This window comes from Xiphophorus couchianus, chromosome 1 (genome assembly GCF_001444195.1).
Source record: "Xiphophorus couchianus chromosome 1, X_couchianus-1.0, whole genome shotgun sequence".
NCBI classification, from domain to species: domain Eukaryota; kingdom Metazoa; phylum Chordata; class Actinopteri; order Cyprinodontiformes; family Poeciliidae; genus Xiphophorus; species Xiphophorus couchianus.
Window position 1 is genome coordinate 22,613,652 of NC_040228.1, and position 18,360 is coordinate 22,632,011.

Sequence of the window (18,360 nt, forward strand, 5' to 3'; positions counted from 1 at the left end):
CTCCAGCTCCTACCTCAGCCTCTCTCTCTTTCTTCCTCTCTCTCTTTTTTTGTTCTGCAGGAACTTATACGCAGGTGCTGGCTGGGCTCAAGGTGAGCAGGGGGTTACCACGTGCGCAGAGGTGCGGGTCCGGCTCGTGCACCTGCGCAAAAACATAAATTGCCGTCACGGCAGTGTGGTAAAAAGCAATTGTTGTAAGAAGGTGGAGAGCTTAAGGGGGGGGGGCAACAGGGTTGATGGGTTTATAAACGCCTCAGATGACAAAAGTAATAGCTTGGAGATTGCATTCTGTAGTTACCCAGTAAAGCGTGGAGATCATCATTTATACCTGATAATTTAAAGCAGAGGCGAGCCATGGTTATATGAGGCCCAGAGCAGAACTTCTGTTGGGCCCCCTTTTCTTATGATACATGTTCAGGAAATTTTTTCTCTTTTTTTTTCCACTTTCCATTCAATAAAGCTTGTTTTACAATTACTTAGCAATCCAACATTAACTTCAGGACTTGGAACATCTTTGAAAAGTTAATTTATTACAGTAATGCCATTCTGAAAGAGATCTCTTGGCAGGAGGTGTAATTTTGAGAATGGACCAAAATGCAGACAAGAGCTATGAGCCTGGATCACGTTGAAAGACTTAATGGAGAAATTAAGACACAAAAAAGTAAGGAAAAAGCATGGCAGCACAGGGAGCCAGAGCCAAACAAAAACAAGAATCCAGAACAAAACAAATTCAGGAAAATCCAGGGAAGTAACAAGGATTAACAGGAGGAACCAAACAGGAGTGTGAGCAAGAGAAGGGTTTAAATTCTGGGAGGGTGAATGCTTTAACAAAAGACCTGGGCTGATGAGGTACCAGGTTGCAGGTGTGAGGGGACAGAGAGAGAAAAAATGGCACAAGGGATGAGAGAGAGAACATAGGTGACTAGAAAATAATACTGAAGAATAGATCTAAGAAACATAATTAAACTAGAGTAACAAAAAATAGAGACAAAAAGTAAAATATAATCACAAAGAGTGAGTGAACTAAAACAAAATAGACACAACACTGATCCAAGAAAGAAACTGAGGAACAAAAAAATAAAACCTCAAAACATCTCAGGATTCTAACAGATAGAGGTTCATTACAGACACAGATACATTTCTACAAGCACAGCTGACAAAATTCTCATCAGATGTCAGTAGCAACCTATCCAGTCCACTCACATGAAGAAATCAAGCCATAACTGGCATTTTGTCATGTGCATTTCTGTGTTGCCCTGTTCTATTTTTCAGACTAAAATTATGCTTCTGTATAAAATTTGTTATAAGGCTCTCGACCTGTATTTACCAGTGGTTTACATTAAAAATGCATTATTTATGTTCAGTTAAGATGTAGAATGGGCTACAGCGGTTGTTTAAAGTGGAACCCAGAATGAATTGCTTCCTCAGGTATAATAACTCATAATCAGTAATTGTTTACAGGAGCTTTGGTGAAAGCTTTATGTGAATCATCTGGTTACCAAAACACCTGCATGCACGTACTGTTGGCTGTCATCTTGATCCAAAACCATAACCAGCACCATATTATCTGCCTGTTAGTACAGGGTCTTTCCCAGTGGGAATTTTCCTTTCTCTTTATCAAATAAGTCATGTCTGGTGTCACTAATATTGGGAGTCTATCGAAAGAAAGAACATTTCTTTGAAAATAGGACAACAGCAGGACATTAAAGCTTCCCGAGTGAAAATTGCTGCACTAAAGATGCTCTATATCCGTCATTATTGCAAACGCCTGATTATGAGCACAAAATTAACCCCCAAATCAAAGAACGATCCTTGACTAGTTTGATTCTCAACAATTTTATTTCAAGAAGCGTCAACGCATTCAGACCATCTGCATCCTCACACCTGTCGCCTCTTTCACACCTGAATTAATCAGCTGTGTTAATGCATTTATGTTTGCATTTTATGGTGTGCGCAGATTTCTGCACTATAATTATCATCCCTTTTCTCATGAGTAATTTCTTTTACTCAATCAAATATAATTAGGGTTTCACAATGACGCTGATTGGAGATAAGAGCTCTGCCTCGCAGAGAATTAAAGACACACACACAAACTTAAATGGCTCGAGGCAGATTTTCATTATCTTTCATCCTATCTGAATGTTGTCATTACCTGTGCTTTAGAGATGACTTGTGATAATGTAATTAAGTTAAATTAAAAGCCTTGATACAAGATGTGATTTAATATGGTCTCGCAAGCCTCTCTGTTCTGTTTTGCCAGAAATAAACTTGGTTACAGGTAAACTTTCAGAGACGCCTCTGAAGAAGAAGAAAGAAACCATGTCAATCTGCAGCACAAAGTCGAGCAGTTTGGTGTAATTAAAATAACATCCGACAGGGATATAGAAATATCCCGTGTCTCCATGACCAAATCTCTGGGTAATTGTGAGCACTTGTGTAACCAAATGAGCTCACAGCCACTCTGGGAGTTTGAGAAAGTCAGTGCACACGGTTACAGCCGAGACCGAGCACGAGTTGCTGCAGAGGATCAGCACACTTTTCTTGGCAACACGTCATTAAAGACAGAGTGCTGTGCACGGGCAACACACCGCGCACCGAGACGAGCTATTTTTTACACCGACAGACACACAAGGGAAACATAGGTGATGTTTAATTTATGATACTCCTCATGAAGAGGACTTTGGCTGCATGTTAGGTAAAGAGCAAAGGGAGAATGGAGAAGGTGTCGGGAGAGCAACAAAGGTCTTCCATGGTTAGTAAGTGAAATTGGACTGAAATTTATGGGGACAGAGATAGCTTTATGCAACACCTTCCAGAGATGTGATATGCACAAAGGCAACAGCAAGGTTGCAACCTCAAGCTACGATGCATTTCCTTTGGGGCTTTAATAGACTGACCAAAGCAGTGGATAATTAAAGCAAAAAATACTAAATTAAAATGTTGAAAACAAAATAAAAATACATATATTTTTTAATGTGATGTGGATTTGTATGCAGTACCTTGCTTTCTGATACTCCTAAATAAAACACAGTGCAAACAGTGCATCCAAAACAATCCATTTGTGTATAAAATGTGTCTTAAAGTCTGAATGAAATGATACCCTGGATAAGGACAACCTTGTAGTGGACCAATGCTAAGTCTGTAGCAGCTCTTTTGGCAGGACACCGGTTAGCTTCGCGCTAAACCTGGCTGTCATGAAACCCTTTCTTCAGAGAAAGCCATTGCAAATGCTGTTTGCCACAAGTTAAGCTGGGGACACCTCAAATGTGTAAGAAGCTGCACTCCGATCATGTGAGAGATTTATACATGAAACCACTTGGTATCACAGCACAGAACTTTCCCCTTCTCCTCTTCTTTTCTTTCTTTTTTTTTTTTTTTTTAAAAAACACTCTTTATATGCGAGGTTACCAACACCACCGCAGGCCCAGCAGGATGTCTTGGTACTCACCAGGCCAGCACCACAGGGGAACAGAGTGGCTTGCTGAGTTCAACACTTTAGTGCAGTCATCACACAAGCGCTGTGGGCTTGCCCCTGGAATGCCTCGCGACCACAGCCTCGGTCACTGGCACTAACAGAGAGCAAAGAGTTCAAGAGGAAATCTAGTTATCAAGAGAGAAGAAGCAGAGTTTTGAGTCAAATGCCGGCTATCTAAGCGTTTACTGGAATGAGATTCTCAAAGCAGTACGACAGTGAGTAAAAACATCACAGGTTCACTGTATTTGCACAAAAATGTTAAATAAAAATGAAAACTAAAAATGTTTTTCTTTTAGACCACAAGAGTAATTATTATTTCAGGGTTTGGTTTATTTTTGCTAAAATAATATACCTCACTGGTAATTACAGTTCTGATGATGTCATCTAGCTTCTTTGTTCATTTTGGATTTTGCTCATAATTTTTTTTCACCGCAGTAAAAATATACACATCCCAGAACAATAAAATCAACACATCTGAAATTTTAATGAACCTGGAGAAAGATGTGTCATGTACGGTTCCTATAAGAAGTATTCAAACACTTGGATGTCTTTTCCTTTTTATTGCTTTTACAAATCAGTCATGAGCAACAATATCTGGATTTTTGCTTTATTGCAAAATAAAAGGACAGCTGTGTTCTTGCTGTAATGGAAGGTCCATTACAGCATGAAGACAAAAGAATATTAAAATCAAATCAGAGAAAAGTTATGGAAAAGGGTAAGTGAAGAGATTGATTTAAAAAAATCTCCAAAGCACAGAGCTGTAACTGGAGTTCAAGAAATGGAAGGGATATGTCATGTGTAAATCTATGTAAATAAGATCCTCCTGACAAACCATGACCATGTAAGGAGACTAGAGAAAAAGTTGAAATCTGAAGGAGTTACAGTCTTTTTTTTCATACAACAGCAGTTGTCCAGGTTCTGCACCAGTCACACTTTATGGAAAAGTGGCAGCATGAAAGCCATTGCTAAAGAAAACTCATATCAAAGCCCAACTAGTTTGGTAACTTCATGGTCGAGTGAAAGAAAGTTCTTTGTTCTCGTGAGACCAAAATGGAGTTTTTGGATGTCAGATAAGTTGCTATGTTTGTCATGTTCTGTGTTTTCTGTGTGTTAATTTCGAGTTTTCGGTGTCTCTGTGTCTCCGTGTTGTCCTGTTCTCCCCTCGATTACTCCCAGGTGTTTCTCGCTCCCTAATTACCCCGTGTGTATTTAGTGTCACCTGTGTCTCTGCGTCTCTGTCGGGTCCTCGTCTAATGTGCATTCAGTCCTCCGTGTATCCAGTCGTTTTAACGGTTGCTACCGGCGTCGAGCCCTGGCTCCCGCTCGGCCAGGGCTTGCTTGGACTGTGTTTTAGTTATTAAAATTATTTATTCATCTTACCTGGGTCTACAGCGTCTGCCTCACCACCTCAATGACAATGTTTGGCTAATGCCGAACACTGCACATCAACTCAAACATAACGTCATCACTGTGAAGTGTTGCGGTGCAGCATCGTGCTGTAGGGAAAGCCATTGCAAATGCTGTTGCCATGTGGGATGTTTCTCTGCAGCAGGCCCAGAGGGCTTGTAAAGGTAGAAGGTAAAAAAAAAAACGCAGCAAAAATATAGAGAAATCCTGTAGGACCATTTGTTTACATCTGCAAGAGAATATTTATTTTCCATCAAGACAGCGACCTGAAGCATCCAGCTTAAGCTACACAGAGATGGTTTGAATACAACAAGGTGGATGTTCTGAAGTGGCTCAGTCAAAGGACAGACATTAATCTCGTAGAGAATTTGTGATGGGGCTTGAAAAGGGCTGTTCACAATCAATCCTCAGGCAACCTGATGGAGCCTGAGCAGTTTTGCAATGAAGAAATGGAGTAAAGTTGCAGTGAGCAGAAGTGAAAGGCTGACTGAGATCTATCCACAAATACTGTGCGCTGTGATTGCATCCAAAAGTTCATCTTCTACTAACTTGGAAAAACTCTTTTTCTGGTATGTCTTCAAAATTACTGTAACTCACAGATTTTTGGTATTGCATGTGTTACGCCCCTTATGAGTAAGGACTCTATCTGTAGGGGAATAATAAAAACACGGACACGATGTCACTGCTTTCGTCTCCAGTGTTGTAATGGTAATATTTCAAAACAGTTCCAGACATTACACTGTCACATACTGAGTAAACATTACATCCATTCTGGTTATGCCAACACAGTAAAACAAACTTAGCACACACAGGACGCAGCTAACCAGGAAGCTATGGTGAGTATAGTAGCTCTTAGACTAGTTATCACAGTCACCACAACGCTCCCTGTTCATTAAACAAGCATAATCAATAACTTGTAAAGCTTGTAATAGGTAGTACGAACTTTACCTGTAGGGGAATAATAAAAACACGGACACGATGTCACTGCTTTCGTCTCCAGTGTTGTAATGGAGGAGCAGAAGCATCGCGTTCCCCTAAATCCGATCAGACAAAACCAATCGAAACTCGAATGATTAAACCCCCATAACTTAAAATCTAAAAGGTTGAACTTTTCAAGAATTATAACCAAACATACCCGGAAAAATGACATTAAAGAAAAATACATTGTTTTTAACTTCATTAAACTTAGGCTACCCTTTACTGTATCTGTCTGTAGCACTGAACTTGAAAGACCAAAATAATCAATCGCAGATCACTAGATCTTGTTTTCCCTTTTGGTTGTCTAAAATAGTTTTATAACCACTACACACTCCCCTTCAACAGAAATGTCGTCCTCGACATCCAATAAGGAAAGGAGTAAGATGACAAATATAATCCATAAAACCATAAAGAGATTACTTGGTCAATACACAGGCACTTGACCTAATCAAAGTCTTTAAATGCCAATACTAAGTCCAAAAGAAAAAGGTGGATCAGCAATACACAAACACAGGATCGTAGGTGGACACCTGAACTGGCTCCGGCCACATAGACCTTGCTTGAAAGGGTCCACAATAGTGCACTGGGTCAAGCCAATATGTGGAGCTTGGTGGAAGTCCCAAACTGTAACAAGATGGATAACCCAGTTCATCATAGGTAAATCGCCGTGGTGGTCGCCGTTCTCTCCTAGGCCTATCTTGTACTCGCTCATCTCCACCGTGGTTCTCACATGAAGGAGGTGACATGGATGGTGGGAGAGGGTTGTCTCCACAATTTTCCAGTTGTTCAGGCGCTCCATCTTCCACGAGCAGGTCAGGCATCGCTTGATCTTCCTCCAGATTTAACACCGTCTCTCGGTCCTCTTCTGGCCTTGTCTCTCCCCTTGCTGATGTGGGCTCAGGGTCTGCCGACACATCAGTGTGCTCCTCAGCAGTGGGACCTGTTCGGTTGTGTGGCTCAGGGCATGGGTAGTAAAACCATTCATCCTCTGAATCCTCACCACTGATGTCCTTTTGTTGACTATTATGTTCACTGTCACTTGTTTGTGTCGAACCTTTTTTTCGTGATCTGGCAACTTTTAGGGGAACTTCCAGAGGTAGGTGGTCACAGGGAAGTAAGAGGTTGCGGTGTAGTATCCTACTATCTCTCCCCTTTCCTTGTTCAGGTACCACCTCATATACAGGAGCATCCTTATTTACTCGCCGCACAACCTTGTGGATGATGTCCTCCCAATGACTGCGGAGTTTACCAGTCCCGCCTCTCGGGGTCAAATTCCTAACCAGGACACGGTCTCCAGGTTCCAGCTCTGAGCTCTTTATTTTGCAATCATGGTTTCTTTTGCCTCTTTCAGCTGATTTTCTTGCATTGTTCCGTGTTATCTCATAAGCTTGTTGCATCCCTTCTCGCCATTTTCGCATGTACTCTCTGTGATCAGGTGTACCTGTTTCTGGTGTCAAGCGGAAAAGTACATCAATCGGCAGTCTTGGAGTCCTTCCAAACAGAAGAAAGAAGGGGGAAAAACCAGTGACTTCACATTTTGTGCAATTGTATGCAAAAATCAATCTGTTCAGTGACTCTTTCCAGTTGGACTTCTCTTTCTCTGTAAGGGTCCTCAGCATTTGTATGAGTGTACGGTTGAAACGTTCGACTTGGCCGTTGCCTTCAGGATGGTACGGTGTTGTCCGCGAGCCCAAAACTCCAGCGGTTCTTTTTAGTTGTGACATAAGCTGGTTTTCGAATTCACCACCTTGATCGTGATGAATACGTAGGGGGAATCCAAATTTCAATGCATAATCATTAAAAAGTTTATCAGCCACAGTTTTTGCTGACTTAGATGTTGTGGCGTAAGCCTGGGCGAATCTTGAGAAATGATCAATTATGACCAATATGTACTCATATCCGCCAGCTGACTTGTCAACATGCAAGAAATCGAGAGAAACCAACTCAAAAGGCTGGGTTGTGACAATATTAGTAAGAGGCGCCCTGACCTCTCGGCTTGGTTTCTTCTGTTTTATACATGTGCATCTCTGAGCCACATAGTGCTGAATGTCATGTTGCATGTATGGCCAGAAGAAACGTTCTCTCACCAATGAAGTGGTTCGATCAACCCCTTGATGTCCCATGCCATCATGTAGTTCCTTCATAACGGTTGCTTTGTACTTTTCAGGCAAAACAAGTTGTATCCGTTTGGCTGTCTTTTGACGCAGGATGCTGTCATCATCCAAAATCAGTTTTTCCCATTCGTGTAGTAGTCTTTTACTCTCTTTGCTGAGTGATTTTAGCTGTTTTCTGTCAGGTTTTTTATTTAACTGACAATATTCAATCACAGGGCCAATATTTTTATCTTCCCTCTGAGCTCGACAAATCTCTTCCAATGAAAGAAGCGACTGGTGTGAAGTGCTGATTTCTTTACATTGAGCAGAGAGTGCCATGGACCACACCGCATGGGAACTTGGGTCCTCAACTGACTGTACAACTGCTTGAACTGAACGGGATGACATTTCCTCAGTACAGTGTTCCATCATGGTGTTAATATCCACTGGCAGCCTTGACAGACAGTCTGCATCGATGTTTTCTTTCCCTGGTCGGTATCGAATGGTAAGGTGAAAATCCGCTAATTCAGCCACCCACCGACACCCGGTTGCATTCAACTTCGCTGTAGACAAGACATAAGTGAGCGGATTATTGTCTGTATATACAGTGCATGATGAGCCAATCAAATAGTCTCTAAATTTTTCACAGACAGCCCATTTTAAGGCAAGAAATTCCAATTTTCCAGAGTGGAAATGGTAGTTTTTTTCAGATTTGGTGAGTGTTCGCGAGGCATATGCTATTACACGCATTTTTCCTTCCTGTTCCTGATACAAAACTGCCCCCAGACCCAGATTGGAAGCATCTGTGTGTAGTACAAAGGGTTTACTAAAATCAGGAAAGGCAAGGATTGGTGGCTCCACCAGGTGATCCAACAGTTCCTCAAGCAAGTGCTGGTGTTTTTCTGACCACACAATGGGAAAGTTGGAGGAAGTCCCCGTTTTTCTTTTATTCTGTCTCTGTCTTGTAACATGTGTGTCACTTTGATTTGAATCTGCAGGAGCTCTCATGAGATCATAAAGAGGGGCAGCTATTTGAGAAAAGTCTCGAATATACTGACGATAATAGCTCAGAAGGCCCATAATGGCTCTCAGTTCTCCCACAGTGGCTGGCCGTTTGTCTTTCAGGGCCCTGACAGCAATGGTATCAGCAGGGTCGATTTTACTGCCCTCTGATGAAATGACCCGCCCAAGATAGCGAACCTCATGCCGAAACATTTCACATTTGGCTGGCTTCAACTTGATGCCATACATTCTCAATCGTCTAAGCACAGTTCTGACATGTTCAACATGGCTTTCGAATGACTTACTGAAAACAAGGATGTCATCAAGGTATGGAATGCAAATTTCATCCCTGAGTCCCTCGAGACATTCTTCCATGCACCGCTGGAAGGCAGCTGGTGCGTTCATTAAACCAAATGGTATACGAATCCATTCATATAAACCCCAAGGGGTCACAAAAGCAGTGAGGGGCTGACTGTGTTCCGCCATAAACCCCTGATGGTAAGCTTTACCTTGATCTAACAGCGAAAACCATGAGTTGCCCCCCAGGCCATCCATAATGTCCTGTACTCTGGGAATGGGCTGGCGGTCTGGTACAGTCTTATGGTTCAACTCACGGTAGTCGATACAAAGGCGTAAGCTTCCATCTTTTTTTCGGACACACACCACTGGAGAAGAATAGGGGGAATTCGATTTGCGCACCCAACCTTGTGTGATCAGATCATGTAGATAGGTCTTCATTTCTTGGTATAATAGTTTTGGAACCGAGAGGTAAGTTTTGGCCACAGGTTCTGTGTCTTTCAGTGAGATGGACAGTCGCAGGTTCTCGATGCATCCAATATCATCATCGGAACAGGAAAAGGAGCCTGACTCCTCTCTCAACATCTGTTTAATCAGATCTCTTTCAGGGGAACTGAGATGATCCAAATTAACTGGGGGGTCCCAGTCACAATCAGTGGTTTGTTGTTTCCTCACCTCTACATTAGCAACTGTTGATGGGGACGTGGAGCAGGGCTGTTCAAAGATTGTCGTCGGGTAAACTGCTTGGACTGGCTGTGCTGTCCCAATAACAGTCCTGCCAGAGAGTATTATGTCATGGTCTGTTGGGTTTTGCACATCCACAATCACGACTGACTTTGTACCTTTCTCCAGTTTTAAGAGGGTGTCAGTGAACTCTAGGCCTTCCGACCACTGTGGGTTGACACTGGGTTCGAAGATCAGAGTTGTCTCCTGTAAGAGGGTTGCATTAACACGGCACTCTACTTTTACTGATGTGTGTTTTGGGACATGTACTTGTCCTCTGGTGGTCTTGACATTATATTCCAAAAATTGCTGTTCAGCAGCAACTCTAGCCACAAACACTTTAGCATCATCCATTTCAAAGTCAGCAAAAGCTGCGTGGACAGCTTTGATTAACTGCTGTTTATTGGTGTCTTTGCTTTGCTGCAGCTCTGTATCCACTATCAGGCCAATGACATTTGAACCTATAATAGGGCGAGCAAGACTGTTGCCTTTAATTACTAGTGAAGGAACAACAACCTCTGTTGTTGGGACTCCATCTGCAGCTAGCTTGAATGTGACTTCTATCCATCCCAAGTACGGCATGTTTTGGCCATTGGCTGCAATGAGATTCAAAGTATCACTGTTTTCAATTATCTCAGCAATGCCTCTCAGAGTCACATGTGGCAGATGTTCCGCTTTCCATTGTTCACTGACTACAGTTACTTGTGAGCCAGAGTCCCACAATGCCCTAGTTTGCTGACCTTGGATATAGCAGTCAACCAGATATTTTTTTCCAACTAGTGGGGCAAATTTAACTTGGTTTTTCTTTTGTGGTGTGGCTCGGACAGTACTACAGGAAGCTGTCGAGCATTGATTTTTATGTACAGTCCAATGTTCATGTTGACATCTCTCGGAACAGTACAACACACTTTTACAAGATGAACATTGTCTCAGTCTCACCTTTAACCCGCTTGCACCACAGTGTGCACAGAGTTGGGGCACTGCTGATGACGTGGTCACTCCCTGCCCCGCTGGGGTAACCCTTGCTCGTTTAAAGCACTCCCTCTGAATTGGCCTGATCTCCTCATCCTGCAGCCAGCTGAGAAGTGTTCACTGCTGCCACACCTGAAGCAATGAATGCAGTCCTCCAAATTTTCCTGCTGGCAGGCGTAGCACCTCCTCCTAGGCCGTGGTGATGTTATGGAGAGGGGGCGTTGATTTCCATATCTCTGATTGGGTGGAAGATGATCATGTTGTCCTGAGGGTGGTGGTAAATAATTGTGATATGTTGGATGGGGTTGCAAGTAGCTGTATTGCACTGGAGTAGCTTGATGGTAACCATGATGTATTGCAGGCTTGTGTGTCTGTGATGAGTTGTGGTAAGCTGGTGCTGATTGAGCTGGTGTGCAATCTGGTTCTGATACCGGGCTTGGGTGCTGCCTCTGCAGATAAGAGGGCTGCTGCATAGACTCTTTAATAGAAGACACTTCAGCTTTCAGATCTTTAAGCAGGGTCATGTTTGCTTTCATCTCCTGCAGTTCTGAGAGAATATCTGTTTGACTCTTACTGTGACTCGACTGGCTTATTTTGTCCTTCTTCTCAGTGGTGGTGTAGTCAGACTGAGCAGAGTGGACAGTCACAGATCGCTGTGGTGCGTGCATTTTTTTCTTGTCCTGCCTCTCACTTTCATAGGCACATGCAATATTTAACTTTTCAAATAACAGTTCATCAGAAACACCAGCTTGTTCTAGAGATGGCTGAAGGTCACGTTTTATGTTATCGTTCAACAAACCAGTCATAACTGTATGGAGAAACATGTTCTGCACTAGCACTGGATCATAACATAAGCCTGACTCTGACTCTTGTGATGCAAACAGAATCTTCTGTCGTAGGTCTAGAGTGCGGATGAGAAAACTCTGAGGAGTCTCTTTAACGCTCTGTGCTTCTGATGACAGCTGTTTATATAATTCTGTTGCACTTTTCTCCTGATAATGGCAGCGCAGTATTCTTCTCAGAGTGGGGAGTGTAAGGTCATTTTTTCCCTCTAGGTAGCTCCGCAATTGCATCCCCGGGACAATGGCCCTTATGACAGCATCAACAATCTCAGTCTCTGGAAAGCCTTTGAGGAGGCCATGCTCAATTTGTCGTGCGAGACTGGAAAATGTGAGGTGGTCTTTTTGTCCTGGGTCTCCAATTTGTCCAGATATTTTGAATTCTTTGTGCCATACAGCAGGGGTCTGACGTAGAGCTGAAGCTGGAATTCCAAGGCTGGACATGGCAGTCTGAATTTTATGTACATCCTCCTCATGAGTATGTTTTATTTGGGATGGTACATGAGACTGAGAAGGTCTGGTTTCTGTTGATGTAGTGCCCAATATCTCATCATATTCATTCTGCTGTTTGTGTCGTGCTGCTTTAGGTTCCTTTACATGGATATCTGTAGCCTCAACTTGGAGCTCAGTTATCTTATCTCTAAAGCAGAGAAATGCTGACATTCCCAAATCCTCTAACTTTTGGAACTCATCACTCTGTAGATGATTACTAATCATTAAGATGAGCGATGTTCTATTCTTTCCTGTCACATGTTCAAATTTTGGCCCAGCAATGGTGAGAAAATCACACAGTTCTGTTAGGCTTTCTGCAGGCAGTGTGCACAAAAGTCCGATTATCTCCAACTGTAATGCCTCTACCTCGGTTGACTCCATCTTCGTTGTGGTAGCTGATCAGTGTTCTGTTGTAGCAGTAATTTGTTTACTAAACCTTGGTTGCAGCACTCCTGGCACTTTAGGTTAACCTCAGATTACTGTTGCCCTCGGTTGCAGAAACTCACACTGCCACACAGTTGTCCAGTAGATGTTGTCGGCCTGGGTAAGTAAGTTAAGGGGAGCTGAATGAGAGCTGGAGACGTCTGGTCCTAGCAGAAGTCAATCTTTGTCTCACTCAATCCGAGCGGTGCCTCCAATATGTTACGCCCCTTATGAGTAAGGACTCTATCTGTAGGGGAATAATAAAAACACGGACACGATGTCACTGCTTTCGTCTCCAGTGTTGTAATGGTAATATTTCAAAACAGTTCCAGACATTACACTGTCACATACTGAGTAAACATTACATCCATTCTGGTTATGCCAACACAGTAAAACAAACTTAGCACACACAGGACGCAGCTAACCAGGAAGCTATGGTGAGTATAGTAGCTCTTAGACTAGTTATCACAGTCACCACAACGCTCCCTGTTCATTAAACAAGCATAATCAATAACTTGTAAAGCTTGTAATAGGTAGTACGAACTTTACCTGTAGGGGAATAATAAAAACACGGACACGATGTCACTGCTTTCGTCTCCAGTGTTGTAATGGAGGAGCAGAAGCATCGCGTTCCCCTAAATCCGATCAGACAAAACCAATCAAAACTCGAATGATTAAACCCTCATAACTTAAAATCTAAAAGGTTGAACTTTTCAAGAATTATAACCAAACATACCCGGAAAAATGACATTAAAGAAAAATACATTGTTTTTAACTTCATTAAACTTAGGCTACCCTTTACTGTATCTGTCTGTAGCACTGAACTTGAAAGACCAAAATAATCGATCGCAGATCACTAGATCTTGTTTTCCCTTTTGGTTGTCTAAAATAGTTTTATAACCACTACACATGTCTGTTCCCAGAGAGTCAGTGGCAGAAGAAAACTACATTACTGCGTAGCGCCCCAGCTCATTAGAAGGGGGGCCTCAAAGAGCCATTGAATTCTCACACTACAAACTGTAGTTTCAACATAGATGAACATCTTCAGTGGTTGCTTATCGATACGCCTAATTAAACTCAGCTCTACTGTGTCTCTATTGACATGCCGTGTCATAGAACTCACTGCGCAATATTGTTGTTATCTTGTAAAATACTACTGGTACCCTAAATCCAATTCTACACAAGGTCCAAAAAAATCCTGGGTAGATTTTCTTTTGCCATGTCAGTTTTTCCAAGAAGCAAAGCAGTACTGTGAAAGAAGCAGCACTGCTGCAGAGGGCCTGTGTTGGAAGGTTTCTAATGAGTCTTTCCACTTCTCTAGATTATGTCTTCTTATTTCCCACAGCTGTGAATTTTACCATTACAGCAGGAGATATGTAGGTAACACTCAGCATGCAGGAGCAGCTGTGTGTTGAGCTGAGTGTGAGTGTGCGTGAGCGCCTACAATCAAGTGGACTAGTCAAGATCAAATGAGATAAAGCGATGGATATTTTCCCAAATGTAATCCTCGCTGTGGTTTTATCATTCAAAGAAGCATAATCGTTCACCTCAAGTGTACTGTGCTTAAAGTATATCTGCTGGCAGGCAATTTCAAACACAGCAGAGATGATAGACATTTATTCTCAGCTAACTGTTTTAATGATGCAGAACTTGGCTAGGCATGCTCAAACCTGAGCATGCTCGGTGGTGGCTCTGTTTCACTTTGTCCCAACTAATCCTCCATGATCAACTCATGTGTGGAGGAAAGGTCAAAGGGGGGGAGGGTGGCTTGCTTCAGACAGACAATATGTAAGAAGGTAAGTACAGAACAAGGCCAATATGGTGGGGAAGTCCCATGAGCTCATCGTCTAGCCAGATATTCCAGCAGCTATGAAAGCCTCTTCTGGCTCCTGTCACAAGGGAAATGTTTCCAAGGAGTCTCGAAGAGTTTCAGCTTATCTGAAAAACAGAAAACTACACTTACGGTAACTGTTATCAAACCACAAAAATTCATTAACCCACTGATGAATCTCCAAGCTTAGGGTGTTCTTTCCTTACTCACTTCAGTGAGTAAATTCTTCCCGCAAATCGCCCAGAGTTAGTCCTTACGTTATTCTCTGTTTTGATTCCCAAATCTGAATCATTTCCTCTTCACAGAACAAGACAAAGAAATTCTGTTTTCAAAAGGTAAAAAAAAAACTTCTGTTAAAGACATAAGGGTTCATGTCTAGGCTGAGCTTTTAACCAGAACAGGAGCTAGAAGGAATAAAAATGTGTTCCCAGACTATGTGCTACTGTGAATGTTTCAACTCTTGAGCTTCAAAAGGACTTGAATATGTAGTTTGATACAAGCAAATGAATGCCAAATTCCTTTTTGGGTTTAATAAATTACAAACAATTAAATTATTATATAAATCAGACCAACAACTAACCAACAAATGCCAAATACTCTTTACTTTGTAAGAATCCTTCAAAAAACAATAATCATAAAAACAAATCAAAAACATTAAACAGAAAGTGCATTGCAAGCAGAATTAGAGAACACAATTCAGTGCTTTCTGGTTTCAAATTACAGTTAGTAGTAAAATTACACATTATTTCCATAATTTTTTTTAAATTTTCTTTTATAGCCTATCTGCCTGTAATTTCAGCACTTAAGAGAAAAGGAAAACAATCATGGAATCATGGATTATCCTCTCTTTAAATCAACAGAACGTAAAAGGGCTTATTTTCACAAATATCCAAGACGAAGAGCAGAAGAAGAGTACTTCCTATATACTAATATGATCGTCATAAAACTTGAAGGGTTTATATACATGTAAAATATTTGTGTATTCAACATGTGATTCCGACAGCTTGAAATTTCGGTTGATGAATCCAGACTGCCCTCTAGTGGAAGATAAAGTCACAGCTCAAACACTGTGGGCTCTTCTAAAACAGCTTTTATTATTCCGCAGATAGGAAATGAGTGAGGATCACATCTAATTTAGTTACAGACAGTTCTTTAATGTTCCATTGTTAGGCTGTAGTACTAATTTCACACTAGACTCTGCACGTTAGACTGTGCAGAGTCTAAAGTTCTCTGAGGAGTTTCTACTGTGGCCTGCCATATTTTAAAGCTGGGGTCACATGATGAACACAACTGTCATTTCACTTTCAACTGCAGATTTGATGCTCTTAGACTGATCCTCTTTGAAATACACTATTTACATTTTTTTTTGTTTTTAGCTTTAAATAAATAACCCTGTCTGTCAACCATGTTTGACACGATGGAAAGTTAACCCTGCCAACTACTGAATTATTTAACTTTCATTTCGTCTCTGGGGACGTGTCACCTTTGCAAACTGTTCATAGTAGGAATGCTGCACATTGTGGTTGCAGGCTATGGTGGTATGTAATTCAAAGCACCTGATAGACGAGGCTTGTGAAGGTAACAGGTAAAGTGACGAGAGCTGTCACACACTCCTCCTCAGTAAGGTCAGCTGTCAGAAGAGAGTCGACTCACACAGCAACATGCCACAGAGCAGCACAAAGCCTCTGGTGTTTGTTTGCCAACACTGAGTTGCTTTCTCTTCCATTTTCTTTTCTGTACAGAATCTTGAAAAAAAAATTAACTGCAAATGTATGTCTTTTTTGTACATTTGACTGCAACGCCTACAATACAACCAAGTACACCTGTGTTTTATTTGCTAATATTCAACATTTAAATTCCCTCTTTAGTTGGCTGGTGTTTGCTCCCCCTGACAGTTCACCTTTTGTGCAAGATGTATAAAAATAAACACATCAACATATGAAAATATTCTGTCCACAAGTGTTGCAAATGAGGTGCTGGATACAAAGTTAGGTTCAGAAAATATCTCAGATGTGATCAGAACAACAACAGTAAAAAAAAAAATTTTTTAAATGGTGGATGGTGTAAGGCTCATTCTTGCACCACACCCTTAATGGTATGCAAAGTTATGTAGTTAAATGAGATGCATTGTTCTCACAGTGAACAAACTGGGTTGCTAATTAATATATGGCCTCACATGTGTAGAAAGTGCTAAATGAAATCAAGAAAAGAAAGACTGGATATATGATTGAGCCCCATGCAAACATGTCCATATCCCTGGAACCTTGTCGCATTTTGCCTCCTTACAATCAATAACATCAATCTACAGCAATGGGATTGTGCGAGATCGAATAGAGAAACACAACATATTGAAATAGAAGGTAAAAGATGCATACTTTTCAATATATGTGCAAATCAAATTTTGGAAAGTGTTGTGCACATTTGTGTTCTGTGCTTTTGACTCCAATACCTCTAAATAAGATCTTTAAAAGACACTGAATTGGTGGATAGAGTTCAGCTTTGTTTAAAATAATCAATTACAGTAATTCCAATAAAGGTTTATTAGTTTGTTAAAGAAAATGAATGAACAGAGGTATCATGAAGTACAAGGAACACGCTGGATAGGTTAGGGAGAAGTTTAATGCAGAGCAATGCATGATATGCATTTCACATTTTTAGTTCCATTTTCAATGCAAGCAGTGAACTGAAAAGAGATTAAAAGAGCAAAACTAATTGTACTTAAAAGCTTACAGGTGATCTCAAGTTCCTCAGTCAAGTGATTTTAGCAACTATCTTCCATCAGGACTGAAAAACAGGTCGCACCTGTGTTTCCACCAACACACACACACGCCACACCCACCCCCCCACACACACACAAAAGTGGAAAACCAAACCTGAATCTGTGCTTCAGTGTCTGCTTTGATGTGACATATGGAGGCTGACATCATTGTGAATAATAATTATGACACACTTTAAATGCAGGTTATATCATCTTCATTGCATACCTACAGCATTGATACCTACAGCTCCCAGACTGACTCCACATTGCTGTAGCTGAAGTGTAGAGTTTTGTTTTTAATGTATGAGCCAAACAAGGCAGATGTTTCAGATTTTGATCATGTACCGTATTTGTTTTTAAAGACACAGAAAGAGAGGCTTCAACACAAGTAGAAAGTGCTTTATACAGTTATATATTTAATGAAAACATAAAAATAGTTGTTTGAGGAAGTCAACAGGATACGGTTAACAATAAATAGAGAAAAAGTCTTTGAAAAACAGAACAGACTCTGGGTCAGTTTGCCCATTTGTATCCCCATTTCAGGCCCATGGGACAATTCATTCTTCCTTATATACAAATATTCATAAACAACTTTTTATAAAATACTCAAACCTCAGATAATCTGTTATTTTCCAATGATTGCCTACAATTTCCTACTTAACTGACTGCAATTCTGCTTCCTGTTTGGGCCAAATGATATATGAGATTATGACCCCTTACTAGCCCAAAACAACTATGAAAGACCTCCTAGTCAAAGTCTCATTATCACGTTTAAATGCAGTCGACTACGAGTGGATTAGATAAAAAACTTATTCTGAAGCATTGAAAATCACAGTGGTAAAGAAACATCCCTTAGGTGAGAACAAATTCACAAATGGTCTGTGAGAAAAAACTGGTGGGAGATGACTCCTATTAGCACCCAAAAACGTTAGGCACAAAATGACCAAAACTGCAAAAGTATGAAATGGTGAAGGGTCGAAACAGTCAGCAGCACCCAGTGGAATTAAGTCAAACAATTCAGCAGACAAAAAACAAAAAAACATATGTTGTTACAGACTCTAAAAGGTAAA